General features: G+C 49.8%; 1 long non-coding RNA gene across 1 annotated transcript; it reads left to right on the top strand.

The window, feature by feature from the left end:
* Positions 1–2,974: 2,974 nt before the first annotated feature.
* Positions 2,975–4,810, top strand: LOC105862643 (uncharacterized). Its single transcript, XR_001150128.3, has 3 exons — positions 2,975–4,094; positions 4,405–4,476; positions 4,624–4,810. It is a non-coding gene; the product is annotated as an uncharacterized LOC105862643 (long non-coding RNA).
* Positions 4,811–13,166: the final 8,356 nt, after the last annotated feature.

The raw sequence follows: 13,166 nt of genomic DNA on the forward strand, positions 1-13,166 counted from the left end.
ATTACAGACTCACACCTGTAATCCCAGTACTTTGGGAAGCTGGGGTGGGAAGATCCCTTGAGGCCAGTTTAAGATCAGCCTGGGGAACATAGTGAGACCTCATCTCTATAGAAAAAAAAAATTAGCTGGGCATGGTGGCACATGCCTGTAGTCCCAGTTACTTGGGAAGCTGAGGCAGGAGGATCCTTTGAGCCCAGGAGCTGGAGGCTGCAGCACACTATGATTACACTTGTGACTAGCCACTGCACTCTCCACTCTGGGCAACATAGCAAGATCTTGTCTATTAAAAAACAAGACAAACAAGATTGATTGACAGGTTCAAGTATCATTGGCATTACAAAGTTCCTCTTTATCTTTCATCCAATGGCTATAGGAATCCTCGATGATTGATGATTCTTGCCTAAATCCATTATCTCATTAGAGGTTGCAAAATGATGATTTTATAATTCTATCCTTCCATTTACATTTATTAGCCAGAATTTTTCAAGATTAAATCATAATTGTAGGAAAAAAAGCATGATAAATACTTGACTCTCTTCTTTCATTTCTCAAATAATATTTTTGTACTTTCCTGTATGGAAGCCTAATAAATTCTGGGTATCTATATGGTCAAGGCTCTCCATGCAGTTGCAAATAAAGAATTACGATCCTGGAGCCAAAAAACAAAAAATTATTCCAATCTCTACTTGGGGAATTACAGGGTATCTACTTAATGCCCCATGTCAATACTGTACTTTATAAAACATTCCTCCTACTTTTCCTTTCCAACCCCTGTCTTTCCCTTCTCCCTTCTCCTTCCTAGTTCTTTATTACACAGAGCAATTAGCCTTTCTGCACTGGGCCTTCCTTCTCCCTGCCTCTCAGGCTCTGTATCTCGTGTTCTCTCTCCAACTAGCAGCCCCACACCCCTCATTCTAATTCCACATTACAAAAGTTCCAGGACTGGATCTGGCAAAGACCAAACTGTCCAAGCTGGGGAACTGGCATGGCTTGTGAGCTAAAAACCTCTTGTGGATGGGTAAGAGGACAGAAAAAAGAAACACTCTCAGTAATGAGTCTTATTTCCATTGCATGTATTTTCTGCAATGAACATGCATCACATATGGCAGAATAAAAAAATACATGAATAAAATGTTTTAAAAATAAAAGAGATGGAAGGGAAGGAAGCGAGCACTGTTCTTTCTCACTTTCCAGTTCTCCCTTCTCTCCATGCAGACTGCTGAATCCTTGACTTTCTGTTCCAGGGAAAGTGCAGTGGAACCTTTCCTCTGACTCAGGATTTCAAGTGTTTCCCACCCCCACAGGCCTGCAGCGGGGGTGGGAGCCACAGAGTCATGCCCTGGAACAGCATGGATGTCTCTGGGAGCCAAGCGGCTGACGGCTTCGCCGACAGGTGAGTGTTGACCAAGCGTGCGATGCTCAGTCTCCCTGATTAAAACCACTGGGCTCTCCATCCTCTTCTCCAAAAGGCATCCCCCTGAGACTTCAGGAGGCCTCCCGAGGGCTGTTCCATTTAGACATCTTGGCATCTCTTAGGGGAATCTCAAGGCTTAGGAAGGTCAGTAGAGACCTCTCAAGTCTCCTTCTGCCTCGGGAGTCAGAGATTAGAGGGAGCAGCCAGTTGACAGCCAGAGTCCCCCACTACCCCGGCCCCTCTGCCCAGGCCCTGCAAATGCTCTGAGGGTGAGTCTGAACTGAGCCAGGTGAACGTTGGCCTGGTCTCCACCTGTGTGGTGAGCGCCAGGGAGAGGGAGGTGTGGGCAGATGTTTGTGGTCTCAGCCTCGCTCAGCAGGAGCCCTGGAGAAATGAAGAAGCCTTGGTGAGTCAGGAGGCAGCAAGGCAAAGAGGTTCAAACACTCGTGCTCTGGAATCACCCAGATCTGAATTCTAATCCCTGTCCCTGCCACATACTCGGTGAGATCCCAGGCAAGTTTCTTACTTCTCTGACCCTCGTTTTCACCTGCGGAAAATGGGCATAATGGATCCATTTTATTGGTTTGTTGTGAGGATGAAATGAAGTGATATCCACAGAGAACCAGGCCCACTCCCACTAATAGGGAGTTAGTGTTATGGAGGAGCTATAAGCCTCACTTTCTCCATCTCTAAACCACGTATAAGAGTAGGATTTAGCTGAGGGAGGGGATTAAATGAGATAATAAATGAAGAGTGGTTGACATGCTGTTAGTAAAAGTGAACTGTTAATACTATGAACACTCCCCCCTGTTTCACTTCTGGTCACAACCGATAGTTCCCTCCTCCTATTGCTTTCTCCCTGAGCCCTGTTCCAGTTGGAAGAAGGAAATGATCCTTCGTGTCATTTTGGACAGAGGATGCACAGAAAGAACAATGACTCCTGGAGAAAAGCACGTGGGGAGAGGAGGAGATCCAGCGTCTCCCTCCTCCCGGAGACCTGCCTCTCTGTCCTGCCTGCCACACTCACACCCAGGGTTTTCCTGCTCCTGGACAAAGCTCTGCCCTAGGGCTCATGTTAGAGACTCCAGTAATCCCAAGAGATCAGTTTGAATCCTCCCCACCTTTCAGGATGAGTGGCAGGGTGAAGCCAAGTGCTTGCCAGCCAGAGAGAAAGAAATGGAAGTTCCCCTTTTTGTGTGTGTCTCTCTCCCCCTCCCTTTTGCGGGGGAGCTGAATGTGCTCCTCTGGAGGGAAGGAGGGAAGCCAGGGCTGGCTCTAATGAGATTTTGCCTAGATGAAGCTGGCAGCTGGGAACCGCTTTCCCTCAGCTTGCCCTCTGCCGGGGAAACTCCATGACGGAGACAAGGCAGCTGGCAGGGAGAAGCCTCCGGATTGAGGATGCCGGGGCTGCCGCAGTGCCAGGAGGGCTGCACAGGCCCACGTGGGCCCAGAGGCAGATGCGGATGCCGCCTCTCCTTCCTGAGGACGCCCTAAAAAGGTAGTGCCTTGGGCCTGGGGGGAAGCATTTCTTTATCAGTAGCACAGAGGCAAATACACAAGGACACAGGAACGGTGGCAAAAGGTCCACGACTGGGGATCTGAAGACTCAGGTCCTGGTCCCAGGGCTACCACTCCATGGCCATGTGACTGTTGGTCAAGTTGCTAAAGACCTTTGCCCAAATTCTACCGTCCCTATTTGTACAATGAGTGTTGTAATACTTCCCTCCCAGGACTGCAGGGAGAGTTAGTTGAAACAATGTATGGGAAACTGGAACATGGGTGATGGTTCATAAGTATTCATTTATTCCACAGAGGGACTGGAGAGAAAGGAAATCACTGGATTCTGGAGGCTTTGTGATTTATCAGCTTATTCTACAGAATTAAGCACTAGGCATCATGCCATTTGCCAGGTGCTTGCTTTTTAGTAAAGAAGTGTGTTTATCATGCAACACAAAATCCCAAGAGTGTCCCCAAATATTCTGGGCCTGGGAACTGGTTTCTCTGGGTGGTGGGAATCAACACGCAGGGCAGAAGGAACCTGTTCCTCAGAGATCCAATTAGCATCTTCCTTAAGCCCTTTGCTGCCCTCCACCAACCAGTCCTTGTTGGCTTCCAGCTCAATGTCCATTTTGGGGGAGGCCAGAATGACACAGCTACGTGTCACCCTGTGGTCTACAGTGGGGGGAAGGAGCTGTGTCCCTGCTGGAACTGAAAAATATCCTTGAGGGCTGCAACTTTTACAGGGAAGGTTACCATGCCAACGGCAGCCTCCTTGCCCAACTGGGATAAAAGGAAACGAGGCCGTGGGTGACATGCATCTATTGTATATCCAAAGACTTGCCTGGAACCTATTAGGGGCTGCTGACTGCTGCTCAGCAGGACAGGGCAGGAAGATTCAGGTTAGATTTCAGTGGGACTCTGGGATAGGCAGGACTGATGAGGGCAGGGCCAACAAGAGAGGATTGGGAAATGCTTTCTCTGAGATTGATACCTATCTCTCAGTGAGATGTGTGGGTGTGGTACTGACAGCGGGCGTGGGCAGGGATGGTGTCCTAGATACCAGTTTCTGGCTGTGATGGGAACCTCAACTTCCTCCAGGTTCTTTTTGCCTTTGCCAGCTGGTCCAGGAGGTCACCTATGCTCGGAGGGAGACGGAGAAGAGCAGCAGCAGGGACAGCAGGTCAGTGGGGTGGTGGCTGCACAGAGAAGGGGGTTGCAGGGCCACAGGCATGCCTCCAGTGAAGGCGGCAAAGCTTGGCAGTAAGGACCCAGAGGTGGCAAAGGAGGAGCAGTCTCCCCCAGGGAGCAGGGCTTCCAGGGAGAATGGCCAGGGGCTCAAGTCCCCCAGCCGTGAATTGGGGAGGAGAACAGAGAACTGAGGAACTGACATTAGGAAGCACCTACTCCATGCCAGGCACTTTACACCCTGTCCCCACCCCCACCCCCGCCGTCCCCACCCCCACCCAGCCCGTTTCATTTGATCATCACAGCAAACCTGCACATCGGATGGAGCCACTATCCCCGTTTCACCTACCAGAGGAGGACATGAAGGTTTGGGGAAGGTAAGTTCCTTTCCCAGCATCACCCAGCTGGTGAGGGGAGAAGCTGGGATTAGAACTCCCTCTGTCTGAACCCCGAAAAGGAAATCTATTTTCTTCTGGAAAGATCTCTTCCGAAGCCATCAGCTCCTCGTTTCGCCTTTCGCTCAGGCTTCCCACGTGCCGGGGTGGCTGGGAAGAGGCTAAAGGGACACAGACAGCTGGAGTCTGGGAAAACCGCCTCTGCCCACAGCCTACAACGTGAGGCGCCTCGGCCACATCCTCTGCTTCGTCCCCACCGCCCTGGGGAGAGGGCCCGAGGCTCAGAGACGACAGCGTTACCCCAAGGTCACACAGCGAGCGCGCGGCCGAGCTGGGACTCCCGCCGGGCTCGGCCGGCGTCAGGGTCGCGCGCGGCCCGGGAACCCCGCGGGCGAGGCGCGCGGCCCGGGAACCCCGCGGGCGAGGCGCGCGGCCGGGACAGCGAGGGGGCGCGGGCGCGGGCGCGGCGGCGGAAGCGGCCTCCATCGCGGGCGCGCGCCCCGCCCCCGGCACGCCCCCGCCCGCCCCGCGCCATGTATGGCGCTTCCTCCGCGCGCCCTACAAGGCGCTTCCTCCCGGCCCGAGGCCCATACAAGGCGCTTCCTTCCCGGCGCGCCTGGCGGGCGGCCCGCGGGCGGGGAGCCCGGCCCTCGGGGTGCGCCCGCGCCCGGGACCGGCGTCCCGCGGACCCGCTGCCAAGGAGGGGGCGGCGGGCGGGAGGGGCCGGGGACGCGCGGCTGGGCCCGGTCGCCGCCCGGCCAGGCGGAGGGAAACCCGGGAGAGGCCGACGTGGGAGCCCCACTCTCCTCCGCAGGTTTCACGTGTTGCCCTACTTTTCGCCCCCACCCCGAACACAGCGCGCCCTTGCCGGAGACCCCCGGCCCAGGGCTGAAGGCCGGACTCCCAGGCGCGGGGCCGAGCCTGCAGCAACTCGCCTCGCCGCTCCTCCCCTGGCATTTGGCAAGTTGGGCCTCCGTAACACCTAACCGCTTCTGTTTTTCTCTCCCTCCCTCCTTGCTGTTTCCCGCTCCTCCCTGCCTTTAGCCCAGCTGTCCCCTCTGCCTAGAATGTCCTTCCCAACCATTCTGCTGGAACGAACCGCTTCCCATCCTTTCCTGGGTTCCGACTTCCGCCCTTTGGAAATCCTTCCCTCCCTCCCCCACCCGTAAGCCAACAGACCTCTGCGCTTAACAGCTTCGGACCTCGTTTATTTATTGGGACTGCCATTTGGGCTTACCCGTATTTGCATTCCTAGTTACCGCCTCAGTAAATAATAGCTATTATTAATATAATATCCGGGTGAGGGGAAAGGACCTGTTTTCAGGCCTTCCACAGTCCCTTTTCACCTTGGACAGGCGTCTTTGACTTTAGGTCTGGGCCGCAGCCTGTCCGTCTGCTGTGGCACCATGTGGTCTGAAGGCTCATGAGCCCCAGAACCCTACTGGAGTAGTTTGACTGGGGGGGGGTAGAATTGGAGGAGTGGGATGGGTGGAGCCACAGCCGGGACAGGTGTACACACCGAGTGGGGATGGGGGCGAGTGTCTGCTGGTTGCTCCCACCGCCCCTTGCTCAGCCTGACGGCTCTGGTTTATCCACCCCTGCAAGAACCAGCAAGCTCCCACAGGCCCTCCCGGCATGGCTTCCAGAGACTTAAACCTGGCTCAGCCATGTGCCTACCCTACCTACTCTGCCATGAAAAAGGTCTAAGAGAGGGAGCCAACCCCAGCAGAGGTGGAACCAGCAGCAGTTCCTGAACCCCCAGCCCCAGCCGGAACAGCTGTGTTACAGCAGCGCAGCTGACATCAAAGTCCAGGCTTTATGCTGGGGAGCAGACAAGAAAGACCCTCTGTGTCCAGCTGGACCAACCTGGGAGCCTGTGATTGTTCTGTCTCAGGTAAGGCAGGAAAAGAAAACCTCAGAGCTTGGAGCTGAGTGTGGGATATTGAATATTCTAGAGAAGGGGCTTCTAGGGCGAGGCAGGCTCTGGGTGTGATCCAGAATAGAATCACTCACAGGCTTCCAGTCTCCAGTACAATGAAAACACACACACAGGGACTGCAAATAAAGCCAGAAGTTAAAGAGCTTTGTGGGTCTCCCCAGCCCCAGTTCGGCTGAGTGCCTGAGAATAGGGTGCATGGAGAGGATTTCAAAGCTCCAGGAGTTAGGTTTTTGGAAAAAACTGGGTCTCAGGGCCTGGGCCACACACCCATGGCCTAGGATGCCTCTTGCCTTGTTTTCCCACCTAGGGCTGCAGGTCAGCAGCCTCACGGCTGAGCACTGACCTAGGATTGTGGGTAATGTAGTCCACAGAGGCCAGGCCCCCTCCCCCCCACTGCTTCCCGCTGTCCACCTCTGTCAGCCACCACCCTTTCCTGCTCCAGGCTGAGGTCAATTAAGAGTGAGGAGGTGGTGCTTGCTCTTTGCAGGGCTGGGAGATCCCAGGCTGGAAACCTGGGAGCTATTTATAACAGCCTAGCCAAGAGGGAGGGCCTGAGAGGAGCTGGGGAGCTCCAGTAGGCTGCTGCAGAATCTGCAGGAAGCCCAGGCCTCCACTTAGGCAGCCCTTTCCTTCGTTCCTTGGGGGAGTGGAGAGTTGGGGGAGAGGGGGTGGGCAGGTTTGATCCTCTGAAAGCCCTATGAGCTTTCATGGGTCATGGGCTGTTCAGTGCCTTAGAGTAGGGAGAGAGAACCTATGCTTCAGTGGCCATGGGGTCAGGCTTTTGGGCTTCTTTATGGTGGGAATATTGGAACCTAGGATTGATAAATGGAGGGTTTTTTTTTTTTTAACAAAAAGGCCAATGTGACACCCAGTAACATGACAGTTGCCTGGTGTTTCCATGCATTTTTCTTTTCATTGTTTTCCTATGCTTGCCTGCTCAACCAAATTATTTACCCTCTTACAAGCAGAAACCAAACCTTCTCTTGCCAATGGCACCTCCTTGCCAAGACCGAATTGGATGCTACTTTTGTCTCCCCATCCCACAGAAGCCTCTGGCCAGTGGGTTTGTGCTTTTCTCACCTAAGCATGACATTTTTTCTTGGTTGGGTTTGCCACTAGATTGCACACTCCTTTTTTTTTTTTTTTTTTTTTGTGAGACAGAGTCTCACTTTGTTGCCCAGGCTAGAGTGAGTGCCATGGCATCAGCCTAGCTCACAGCAACCTCAATCTCTTGGGCTCAAGTGATCCTACTGCCTCATCCTCCCTAGCAGCTGGGACTACAGGCATGCACCACCATGCCCGGCTAATTTTTTTGTATATATATTTTTAGTTGGTCAATTAGTTTCTTTCTATTTTTAGTAGAGGCGGGGTCTGGCTCAGTCTGGTCTCCAACTCCTGACCTTGAGCGATCCACCCGCCTCGGCCTCCCAGAGTGCTAGGATTACAGGTGTGAGCCACTGTGCCCAGTCCACACTCCTTATTGACATGGATGTGTCTGCCTTGTTGACTACAGCAGGTACTTAAATAACATTTCATTCAAAGTCATTTCCTTATAATGTTGATGAGAAAAAAAATCAATTCCCAGCTGGGGCCACAGTCTTTGTGGAGAGTTTGCACGTTCTCCTAAGTTCTGCATGGGTTTCTCCAGGTACTCTGGTTTCCTCACATATCCCCAAGCTGTGCGTGTTAGGTAAATTAGCATATCTATAGGGTGCCTGTCTGCGTGAGTTGTAGTGTGAGTGCACCTTGCAGTGGAACAGCATCCTGTCCAGGTTGGTGTCCACCTTGCACCGAGCTGCCAGGATGGGCTCTGGCCACCCATGACCCTGAACTGGAGTAAGCGGGGTCAAATATGAATTAATACATTATTGTCAAATAAAAATTTATAAAGTATCCAATAATCATACAAACGCTTGACAATAAACCATGCTGTAGGAAAGCCCTCAGCAAGCCTACCGTATTTATGATCATTTGGTTTTGAACCACGTGGTAGTATAACACCTTACAATTTTTGCTTTGCAAACCTGTATTCCTTGATTTAACCTACCACCAGTGTGACCACTATCACACTGTCACTGATTTGCCAAAAATTAGGCAATTATCTTACCTTTTAAAGTGAATCTTTCTTGAATGTATTTATAGCTCACATTTATTTCAGTGTTTAATATTGGAAGTATTTTGGTCTTTAGAAGTTGCTCATGTTTTTGTGACCAGAAATATGTTGTAGGAACTTAACTCTTGTTAAGTGAGGACTTAATGTACTACATTGCCATTGCCTGGAATAATAAAAACAATTGTTGCATAAAGGAATATGAGTCAATGATAGTTAATACTGTTTGTGGAATGCTTAATACTTACTTCATTGTCACATTTAATCCGTGTTTTACAGATTGGGAGACAGCTTCAGCTGTTCAGGTGCCTTTCATCTTCAGTGGTAGAGCTGTGATAGGAATCGGTGACTGACCAGAGTAGCCCTGCACCATGGCATGAAGCTGCCTTCACGTGGGCATCCAGGCTGTCGCTGCCGAGCAGCCAGGTGGGTTAGGTGGGTTGGGCAGGTGGGGCAGACTTGGTGGAACAGGCCTGACCTCTGGCTGCCATGCACACCTTTCTTGCTGTTAGTGCTCTCAGGCCTGGCCCCAGGATGCAGATGGCCAGGAGAGCTGCCAGGAAATCCTCCTAAGAAGCTTACTGAGAAAGACCCGCTCTGATCTGCAGCGGGTACAAGGGAGGGGGAGTCCTGAGGCAGCGGCTATGGGGGTTGGAGGGCAAGCAGCAGTGTTTGGGGCTCCTTGGATGTAACCAGGGGACACCTGTCTCTGAATCTGGTAGGATGTTTCAGTCTTCATCTTCCTTGACTAATTAGCAGCATTCGGCTTGTATGTGATCACCTGTTCTTGAAATCCTCCCTCTCATCGCTTCCATGTCTTGATGGACAAAGCCCTGGTTTTCTTCTGCCTCTCCTGCTGCTCTCTTTGAGTCTCCTCCACTTAGACACTAAGTGTTCCAGTGCTTCAGGACTGAGCCCCAGGCTCTCTTCTCAAAGTACACTGTGCCCAGAGGACCTCTTTGACAAACGGATCTGAATGTGTCATCCACCTTGCTTAAAATACCTCAGTGGCTTCCCATATTCTTCAAAATGAAATCTCAAGTTCTCAGCAAGGCCTCTGAGGCTCAGCTAGGTCTGCCCTGCTGGATTTTCCAGCTCCATTGTCCGCCACTCTCCCCTTCCTTCTCTGAGCTACATTCACACCGATTTCCACCTATTTCCTCAACTGTGCTCACTCCCTGCCCTCCGTGTTGTTCTCATTAGCTGGCATGGTCTTCCTCCTCTTTGCTAGGTCAAGTTCCCCTGCCACAGACCCTCACATGTGGCCTCTTTCCTCAGGTGCTTATCTCAACTAGGATTTCACATCCATTGAAGTGGTCCATTAGCCTGGAGGCCCACTGGGACAGGGACTGTGTTTCCTTTGCTCACAACCATATTGTATTCTAGGGTCTATCTCAGGGCTTGGCTGTTGTAGGCACTTATTTTATATAACAAGTAAAATAAAAACTTAAGTTTATTTAACAAAACACCCTATTTTAACATTGAAGAAACGAAAAGAGAAGTGACTTCTGTGCCCAGGGTCACAGAACTAGTAAGTGGCAGAGTGTGAGACAAACCTTGGGCACCTGGCTCCAGTGTTCATGTCATCAGCCCCCTGCACTGAGCTGCCTGTCCATTTGGTTAAGTACTTCTTCAAAGTAAAGAAGAAGAAGGGGGCCGGGTTAGGGTGAGGGTTAGGGTTAGGGTGAGGGTGAGGGCTCATGCGTGGCTCATGCCTGTAATCCTAGCACTCTTGGGAGGCCGAGGTGGGTGGATTGCTCAAGGTCAGGAGTTCAAAACCAGCCTGAGCAAGAGCGAGACCCCGTCTCTACTATAAATAGAAGGAAATTAATTGGCCAACTAATATATATATAGAAAAATTTAGCTGGGAATGGTGGCGCATACCTGTAGTCCCAGCTACTTGGGAGGCTGAGGCAGAAGGATCCTTTGAGCCCAGGAGTTTGAGGTTGCTGTGAGCTAGGCTGATGCCATGGCACTCACTCTAGCCTGGGCAACAGAGTGAGACTTTGTCTCAAAAAAATAAATAAAATTAAATTAAAATTAAAATTAAAAAAAAAAAAAAAAAAAAAAAAGGAGTTTGGAAATCAAATCTTTGTAAAAAAAAAAAAAAAAACAAAAAAAACAAAAAAAAAAAAAAAAAGGAGGCCGGGCAAGGTGGTTCATGCCTGTAATCCTAGCACTCTGGGAGGCCGAGACGGGCGGATTGCTTGAGGTCAGGAGTTCGAAACCAGCCTGAGCAAGAGCGAGACCCCGTCTCTATTATAAATAGAAATAAATTAATTGGCCAACTAAAAATATATAGAAAAAAAATTAGCCAGCATGGTGGTGCATGCTTGTAGTCCCAGCTACTGGGGAGGCTGAGGCAGGAGGATTGCTTGAGCCCAGGAGTTTGAGGTTGCTGTGAGTTAGGCTGATGCCTTGGCACTCACTCTAGCCTGGACAACAAAGCTAGACACTGTCTCAAAAAAAAAAAAGAAAAAAAAGGGAAGAAGGAAAAAAGACATCTGAGAAACAGCTGGGGGTGGGAAATGGGGGGGGTGGTCTCCACTCATGGAAATGCAAAGTTGGAAATGAAGAATGAAAGATCACACTTCACCAAAAAACTTACAGGAATGGCTAATAAGCATATGAAAAGATGCTCAACATCATTAGTCATTAGGAAAATGCAAATAAAAACCAGAATGACACCAGCAATGAACAATCTGAAAAAGAAATTAAGAAAACAATTCTATTTATGATAGCTTCAAAAAGAATAAAATATCTAGGAATAAATGTAACCAAGGAAGTAAGACTTACCCACTGAAAACTACAAAACATTGTTGAAAGAAATTTAAACAGACTTAAACAAATGGAAAGACATCTTGTCTTCATGGATTGAAAGATTAATATTGTGAAGATGCCAGTACCACCTAAAGCAATCTACATATTTAATGCAATCCTTACCAAAATTCCAATGATCTTTTTGCAGAAATGGAAAAGCCAATCCTCAAATTCATATGGAGTTTCGAGGATCCCTAAATATCCAAAATAGTACTGATACATAGAACAAAGTTGGAGGACCCAAATTTTTTTTTTTTTTTTTTTTTTGAGACAAGAGTCTCACTCTGTAGCTTGGGCTAGATTGCTGTGGCGTCAGCCTTTCTCATAGCAACCTCAAACTCCTGGGCTCAGGTGATCCTCCTGCCTCAGCCTCCCGAGTAGCTGGGACTACAGGCACTCGCCACTATGCCCAGCTAATTTTTTTTCTATATATTTTTAGTTGGCCAATTAATTTCTTTCTATTTTTCAGTAGAGATGGAGTCTTGCTCTTGCTCAGGCTGGTTTAGAACTCCTGACCTTGAGCGATCCTCCAGCCTTGGCCTTCCAGAGTGCTAGGATTACATGTGTGAGCCATTGCACCCAGCCCCAATTTTTTTTTTTTTTGAGACATTCTTTCTCGCCCAGGTTAGAGTGAGTGCTGTGGCATCAGCCTAGCTCACAGCAACCTCAATCTCCTGGGCTCAGTGATCCTATGGCCTCAGCCTCCCAAGTAGCTGGAACTACAGGCATGTGCCACCATGTGGTGCATGCCTGGCTAATTTTTTGTATATATATTTTTAGTTGGTCAATTAATTTCTTTCTATTTTTGGTAGACACAGGGTCTCGCTCAGGCTGGTTTCGAACTCCTGACCTTGAGCAATCTTCCCGCCTTGGCCTCCCAGAGTGCTAGGATTACAGGCGTGAGCCACCATGCCCGGCCCCAAATTTCTTGATTTCAAAACTTACTACAAAGCTACATATATCAAAACAATGTGGTACTGGCATAACGTTAGATGTACAGACCTATGAAATAGAGTTCGTAAATAATCCCATACACCTGTGGCTAACTGATTTTCTCTAAGGGTACGAAGACAATGGGGGAAATAATAGTCTCATCAACAAATGGTGCTGGGACAACTGGATATTCACATGCAAAAACAAGTCAGACACCCTACCTCACACCATATATAAAAATTCTAAGATTACCGGTGCGGTGGCTCATGCCTATAATCCTAGTACTCTGGGAGGCCGAGGCACGTGGATCATTTGAGTTTAGGAGTTCGAGACCAGCCTGAGCAAGAGCAAAACTGTCTCTACTAAAAATAGAAAGAAATTAGCTGGACAACTAAAAATATATGTAGAAAAAATTAGCCAGGAATGGTGGCGCATGCCTATAGTCCCAGGTACTTGGGAGGCTGAGGCAGAAGGATTGCTTGAGCCCAGGAGTTTGAGGCTGCTGTGAGCTAGGCTGATGCCACAGCACTCTAGCCTGGGCAACAGAAAGAAAGAAATGATAGCAGGGTGAAAAAAATCAGTGTCCTGAAATCTCTTTGAGGTGATACTCTTGTCCAAAAAAAAAAAAATGAAATCTGAGTGGCTTCGTGGCCTTTGGATCAAGTCAGGACTGACTCAACATTCGTCTCCAAACTCACCCTCTCATCTCTCCAGTGAAGCCCTGCTCACCACGTGGACCTACACCCCCAGATGAGATGGGAGCCCCTTCAGTCTTATTCTCTCACATTCCTCACTCACTCTTCATTCCTTGTTAACAGTCTCCACTGCTGGACCTGAAGCACTAAAGGGCAGGGCCAAATTGTTCCCCAA

Source organism: Microcebus murinus, chromosome 21 (genome assembly GCF_040939455.1).
Source record: "Microcebus murinus isolate Inina chromosome 21, M.murinus_Inina_mat1.0, whole genome shotgun sequence".
In the NCBI taxonomy this organism is placed as follows: Eukaryota; Metazoa; Chordata; class Mammalia; order Primates; family Cheirogaleidae; genus Microcebus; species Microcebus murinus.